Below are 7,977 nucleotides of genomic sequence, written 5' to 3' on the forward strand. Positions count from 1 at the left end.
TGTTCTGAACTGGATCATAATTGTTTTTGGGATATTCAGGGTTAATCCATTGAGATGAAACCATATTTCTAAATGGTCTATTGTACTGATGATGCAGACAAGGATAGTTTGTGGCTCATGCTTCCCAGTTAATACAGATGTGTCATCTGCAAATAAAGTCAATGGGGCATTTATATTGATTGTAGGTCATTAACGTAAAATAGAAACAAAATAATCTCTGTTGATCCATTGATGATGTGGGACAGCAGTCTGCCAAATTTTTACCAAGGAAAATTCCCAAACAGCTGTATGTTTTGAGAAGTTATGTTATTTACACAACCATTTTTGGCATCTCATTAACATCATCTTCTGGCCCCTGTGCACTCCATGTAGAGACAATAGCTGTATTGATACTTGCATAATTGGAGCCATCAATATCTGGATTCCGTGTATTTGCTTTTGGAGTGTTTATTTCTGAGAGTTGACAACAACTGAGCACACCTACAGTCCAAGAAAGTGGTCCCAGTGGACTGCGGGTGTGCTCCGTTGTTGTCAAGTCTTTGCAATAAACACTCTATAAACGAATTTGCTGAATCCATGGTTCCAGGTTGTGCAAGTATCAATATATCTGATGGTCTATACATGGAGTGCATAGATGCATGACAATGGTGTTAGTGAGATGCTGAAACTGTTTGTCTAAATAAAAACTTCCACAAAACATACAGCTGTTGGGTGATTTTACTTGGTAAACAATGAAACAAGAAAGGTCCTAGGGTAGAATCTTACTGTCATCCATTTGGAAGAATAATTTCCTGCATTTGTAGAAACAACCACCCTTTGTTTCCTATTACACAAGTATGAAGTAAGTCAATGTAGAATACTATGTCTAATTCCATACCTGTTGAGTTTATGGATAAGAAGTGCATGATTTACTGAGTCAAAGGCTTTTGTGAGGTCACAAAAGATCCTGGCAACTTTATTTTTATTGTCTAACAATGTGCTCATCTTGTCAGCAATCTTGTTAATTGCATCTATAGTGCTTTTTTCACACTGGAATCCAAAGTAATTTTTCAAAATCTCATATCTTTCAATAGAATTTTTAATCACTGGAAGAGGAGATATGGGATGATAATTTCCCATATAGTCTCTTGACCCTTTTTTGCATAGCGGTTTTACTTCTGCATACTTTAGCACATCTGGGAAACATCGTTGTTCAAAAGATTGGTTTATTATTATGGATAGTGGGTGTTCTATTATTTTACACACAAATTTGAGAACTTTTGTGGGTATACCATCCCAACCTGCAGAAATTTTATTTTTCAGTGTTAGTGTAATATTTTCTACTTCTACTTCTTACACAGTTTCAAATTTTGTGAGGCTTTCGGACATTTGATATAGTTCGAAGGTAATCAGCAACAACGACATCACTACATTAATGAGGAATTCACTGAAGCATTCTGAAATTTGAGCTGGATTTACAATAACCTCATCTCCAAGCTCGATATTACAAATTTCATGACTAGAGGCTTTAATATCTAATTCAGTTTTCACAACTGACCACACTGTCTTTGATTCATTCTCATGCTTTAAGGTTGAACTGTTATTTGCCATTTGCTTTGCTGCCTTTACAACTTTCTTAAATGTAATTTTGTATCATCTAACATATTCAACAAAGTCCATATTTTATTATATCTTAGTTTATAAAGCAGTTGTCTTTCTGCACGTTTATAAAGCAGTTGTCTTTTTGCATCACTAGAGATTTTTATACCTTAATTTTTTATTTATTGTTGTCGCTTTATTAAAAAAAGTTTTAGGTGGAAAAGTTTCCTTGAAAACATTTTTAAAAAACCACTTAAGAATGCTTCCAAATTTGCACTGCTTGAAATATTTTGATCCAAGTGCCATTCTGTCTCATTCAGCCTGTCATTAAATGAAATCATGTTCTCCTGAATAGTGTTCCTTTTTATGTAGACTAAGTCACACAAAATTTCCTTACTTGATCTCAGCTCAATGAATCATGCTGAATGATCAAAAACTCCTAAATCCAAAGAATATTAATGTGCATCTTCAAAAACATAATTCGTTAAAATATTGTCAATATGTTTAGCTTAGTGAGCGTCTTCTCTCACTGGTTGTAAAAAATTTAATTTGAAAACATATTTTTTTATCAAGTCAGTGTACTATAAAAAAACTTCCAAATAAGGTGCAAGAATTGAATTCACACTACCTGTCAGGTGCTGAAAATGTAACAATTCTTTCTCAGCATTAAAAAAGATTGCTTTGCATAATAGGTACTTGAATACTTAGTTAAAAAATTAGAGATCACAAAGTGATACAATTAGGAATATGCAATGTAAGGTGGCAGAACAAGGTTCAGAAGGAAAACTTGAAAATGGAAATGTGCATATTATTGAGAAAGATCTAGTAGGAAGTGTACACAAAGTGATGCAATTAGGAATATGCTATGTAAGGCGGCGGAACAAGGTTCAGAAGGAAAACTTGAAAATGGAAATGTGCATATTATTGAGAAAGATCTAGTAGGAAGTGTACACAAAGTGATGCAATTAGGAATATGCTATGTAAGGCGGCAGAACAAGGTTCAGAAGGAAAACTTGAAAATGGAAATGTGCATATTATTGAGAAAGATCTAGCAGGGAGTGTACATAAAGGCACTGACACAGTTTTAAGAACTGCAGAACAGTCTTGGAATAATTTTACGAGTTTTATTCCAGTTTTGAAACAATTTTTAATACACTGCATTGGAAGAATGAATCTATTAAAGATAAAATAACCAGACTAAGAAAGAATAGAATGACAAGAATTATTGACTTAGAAGACTCTTCACTCAGAAATTAGATTCTTTGAATTTAGCACAAGATATCCAACAAAAAGCAACTGAACACTTATATGCACCTCGCCATTACTTTAGAGGATTCATTTTTAACATAAATAAATAAATATGAATCAAAGGAAAGACAGATTGCAGCTGTTAGTGAACACTGAAATAAATTAGTGGGGAAAGGTGAAAATTTATGTTGGACCGAGGTTTGTAGCCAGATTTACCACATCTCATGAGGGTCACCTTAACCGCTTTGGCCATCTGGATTTTGTCCCTGACTGAAGCAAATTTCCAACTGACATAGTGTCCCTGTGAGTTCAAACCTGATATCTAGTGAGCATCTGAAATAGAGTAAAGGGTTCTTGGGTAAGTAATGCTATGCTATGCTGCGCTATTCTAGTAGTGCGTAATCGGCTGGGACTCTGGGTTGGTTGGCAGGCACTTAAGGTGACAGGTTGCATTAAGCAGGAGAACCAGGTTTGAATACCAGTCCGGCACAAATTGTCCGCTGTTTCCTTTGATTCATTTCAACATCGATATCTATGTAAATATAGAGAAAGCTGAAATGTATGTGCTTGGAATTCACTGATTTATCACATGGCTTTCAGAAGATGTGTAGTTGGATTCACTCCAATCAAATTGCTTTCTCGGTGAGGTAGATCACAAACACCAAAATGGCATCAATATGTTTCATAGTTCTTGCCATGAATGGACCCCGTAACTGAGCCTATAATTTCCACAGTAAATTGTTATATAGTCCTGAAATTTCATGACAAATGGCTCTGGATATACTTGCTACTAGTCAACATTCATTACACATTTTGTCTCATCAAACTGATACTGAACTGATATGTGCCTGTGCGATGGGGCAGGAAGTGATTTCTGTTGGTTCCTCCCTTCGTCCCAGGAGAGGGCACTGAAATGAATCAATTGTAGCAGCTGAAAATTTGTGCCAGAGTGGGACTCAAACCTGGATCTCCTGCTTAATGCAAGCCATTGCCTTCATCCCTTGGCCATCCGACACAAATTCCCTACTAGCATAGCATCACCTACCCCCTCTCTGAGGAGCTGTGGAGGAGAACTGCGTTTGTGAGGGTAGTCAGTACATCCTTGGTTCAGTCCACATGCTCTGTGTTCTTTTATGGATTCTGTTGATTCTTTACTGATGCATGGTGTCCTGACTTGTCATGTCTTGAATTTCCATGTGTCGAAGACCTATCAAAAATTAAAATCAGAACAGCTAGATATGGAGTTAAATGTTGCTCCAAGTAAATGCCAAGATGTGTTTTCAATTAAGCCAAAACATGTGTCTGTGAAACAAATAATTTGAAAAAATTCTAGATCGTGTGATGTATTACTTTATTTATAACGTTGTTTCAGTTATTGCCATCATTGGATTAGTAATCAAGATCAGGGGACTGTAAGAATGGGAGGTGCTTGGTATAAATTATCAGTCTACAAAGGACCAAAACTTACCTCAAATTTATTTTTTGCAGTGACCCAAGTGCTAGCTGATAGGTGGTGCTATTATGAGAATGTTTTCCCCCTTTCTTTTTCAGTTCTTTCTTATATAATGGCAAACATTTGTTAAAATTACGAGGGCCGTTCAGAAAGTAACCTCCGGTTGATTTAAAAAAATACACCAAGTTAAATAAAAATATTTTAATATATACATCTTACAACTACATCTTTGCACTATTTTTCTCCATAGCGATTGAGGCACTTATCGTATCTCTTCACAAGCTTTGAAATTCCTTCTGCATAAAAATCACCCGCTTGAGCCTGGAGCCAGCCTGTAACCGCATCTTTGAGCTCTTCGTCGTCATCAAACCGCTGTGACCCGAGCCATTTCTTCAAATGCATGAAGAGGTGATAATCACTTGGCGCCAGGTCTGGGCTGTAAGGTGGATGGTTGATAACGTCCCACTTGAAGGACTCAAGAAGGGCCGTTGTTCTGCGAGCAGAGTGAGGACGGGCGTTATCGTGCAAAAAAACGATACCGGAAGTCAGCATACCACGGCGTTTGTTCTGTATAGCCCGTCGTAACTTTTTTATTGTTTCACAGTACACGTCTTGATTAATGGTCGTACCACGTTCCATGAATTCAACCAACAACACCCCTTTGGCATCCCAAAACACCGTTGCCATCAGTTTTCTGGCAGAAAAATCTTGCGAGATTTTTCTTGGTTTAGTAGGCGAATTTGAATGTGCCCACATCTTTGATTGTTCTTTTGTCTCAGGGTTCACGTACTTAATCCAGGTTTCGTCACCGGTCACGATTCTGTTTAACAATGGTTCTCCTTCGTCCTCATAACGTGACAGAAAGTCTAATGCAGAGGCCATTCTTTGAGTTTTGTGGTGGTCGGTAAGAATTTTGGGCACCCATCGTGCACAGAACTTAGGGTAACCCAATCTTGCTGTCACTATCTCGTACAAGAGAGTCTTAGAAATCTGTGGAAAACCAGTAGACAACTCCGACATTGAGAAACGTTGATTTTCACGAACTTTTGCATCAACTGTCTGAACGAGTTCGTCAGTCACCAATGATGGTCTACCACTCCTCTCTTCATCACGAACGTTTTCTCGTCCACTTTTAAATAAACGTACCCATTCACGGACAACTCCTTCACTCATAACTCTTGGTCCGTACACGGCACAAAGCTCACGATGAATAGCTTCTGCAGAATATCCTTTGGCTGTAAAAAACCTTATGACAGCACGCACTTCACATTTGGCGGGGTTTTCTATTGCAGCACACATTTCAAACTGCCACAAAAACTAAACTAGCGCAGGTACGACGTTCACTCGACCACGGCTTGATGCCGACTGACCTGTTGAGTGCGTGAACACACAGATGGCGTCGCTACTCCCCCCACAACCTGCACTGTGACCAATCGGAGGTTACTTTCTGAACCGCCCTCGTATAATCATTCAAAGTCAAATCACAAATACAATTTAAATGAGTACAGTTGCCCATTCCTCAAAATGAGTGTGCAGGCCACCATCCGTTCAAGAGGATTAAAGAGAGTATTTTATTAATAATTTACATTTTCTTGTTGACAGTTCTGCTGTACATAACTGGTACTCTTTCACGCGTTCTGTGTGCCAAGCCAATCTACATTTCAGGACAGAGGCGGTTCACTCTAATAAGAGTTACTGACACTTATGTGACACCAGTAGGCAACCAATAGAGCACACGGGAACAAAATCACATGCAACCTGCGGACACACATCCAGAGCAGCCAGCAAAGACACTTGCTCTCTCTGGACTCTGTTTTCGGACTGGCAAGATGGGTTTCCACTCTCTTCTGCACCTTCCTACTTTCTTGACCTTGGTCAGTTTTAAGCTTGCTATGATGGCTCCCCTGATGGTTAATGGCTAGTGAGCACTCCCTAGGCTGTGCACTGGATATCCTGTATTTCATGTTTATCTCTCAAATCTCCTGTTCTTATTATATCCGTATCAGATGCAAACTCCCTCATCCATCCTGGCACCTTTACAAGTTGATGTCAGAAATGAGGATGCCTCACCATACAGTGTAAAGGGAGGCTGTGAAATTTTAGTTCATGTTTGATGCTGTGTGGTTGGAGAGAAATTCGAGCACTATGCTGGCATTTCTCATACCGCAAGACCTGGTTGCTGCAGCACCGCCGATCGTGCAGCCTCAAATGCTCCACCATTGCAGTGGGGGAATAGTAAAGCATGCTGCCTGCCTGCCAGCATAGCTGGAGAGTCACACCGCAAGTTCACTGCACCACATCGTAAAGCAGCGTGCTGTTCATGTGCGTGCTGCATGTGAGCCAGTGCCACCTAGAGCCCCCATTGCCGGATCTCAGTGCCAAGTTCAAGTGTCACTGTCAACACTGTCCATGTGTAGGTGTGTGCGAGCCACACTATGAGTTTGCGCTGCTCCCATGGTCTTTCCAGCACCTGCCTCAGTAAGGTGAAGTGCATAAGTATACTGTATACAATCAATGTCACTAGCCTGTTGCTCAGATACACCAACCCGTCTATCACCATAACTAGGCCTGCCAGCCCTACAGATTACTGCCACCCTGCTGCCACGACCCATGCACAACCATTCCCTTGTCGTAGTCCACCTGCAGCTTCCTTGCCAGGGAATCCTGGAGGCCACTTCACCACAGCCAGCTACCCACTGTCAGGTACATGCCACATCCACACATGGCCCATGCCAGTGGCCCCAGCTGCCACTGCTCACGCACACATCTCGTCTCGAGCACATTTGAATTTTTTTTACTTTTTTTTGGGTCATCAGTCTTCTGACTGATTTGATGCAGCCCGCCACGAATTCCCACCTGTGCCAACCTCTTCATCTCAGAACAGCATGTGCAACCTTATGTCCTCAATTATTTGCTACATGTATTCCAATCTCTGTCTTCCTCTACAGTTTTTGCCCTCTACAGCTCCCTCTAGTACTAAGGAAGTCATTCCATTATGTCTTCACAGATATCCACCTAATTTTCAATATTCATCTGTAGCACCACATCTCAAATGCTTTGATTCTCTTCTGTTCCGGTTTTCCCACAGCCCATGTTTCACCACCATAAAATGTACTCCAGACATACATTCTCAGAAATTTCTTCCTTAACACTTTGCCGACCGGTGACACCACAGTAGTGTCGTGCGCGAAATAGCGGTCAACGGCCGATGACACCACAGTTGTGTCATGTGCATAGTATCGCGCAGTGGCCAGTGACAGCACTTTAATATCTTTTTCATTCTGTTAGGTAACAAACAATAAGTTACACACATCAACAAGTATTTTGTTTCACTTTCATCATGGCAGGCGAAAGAGACAATACGATTATTTACAGTGAATGCACAGATGTCTTGTCTGACGTTCTGGACAACTTGGCCGATTGGGAAGAAGACATTGGATATCAAAAAAATGAAAGTGAAGCAGAATTGTCGGAAGAACAATTCGGCAAACGCCACGGTTGCCAACTGATTTGGATGAATCAGACAAAGATGACAAGACTGCGATTTACTGAGGACCAATAATAAATTTGAAGGATCTGCAGGTTCACACACATTTCCCAAAGATAGACAATGCGTCGTGGATATTGTAGAATTATATATTGGGAATGATCTATTTGAATATATTAGCAATGAAATCACCAAGCATTACAGTCAAAAT

This window comes from Schistocerca piceifrons, chromosome 6 (genome assembly GCF_021461385.2).
Source record: "Schistocerca piceifrons isolate TAMUIC-IGC-003096 chromosome 6, iqSchPice1.1, whole genome shotgun sequence".
Classification (NCBI taxonomy): domain Eukaryota; kingdom Metazoa; phylum Arthropoda; class Insecta; order Orthoptera; family Acrididae; genus Schistocerca; species Schistocerca piceifrons.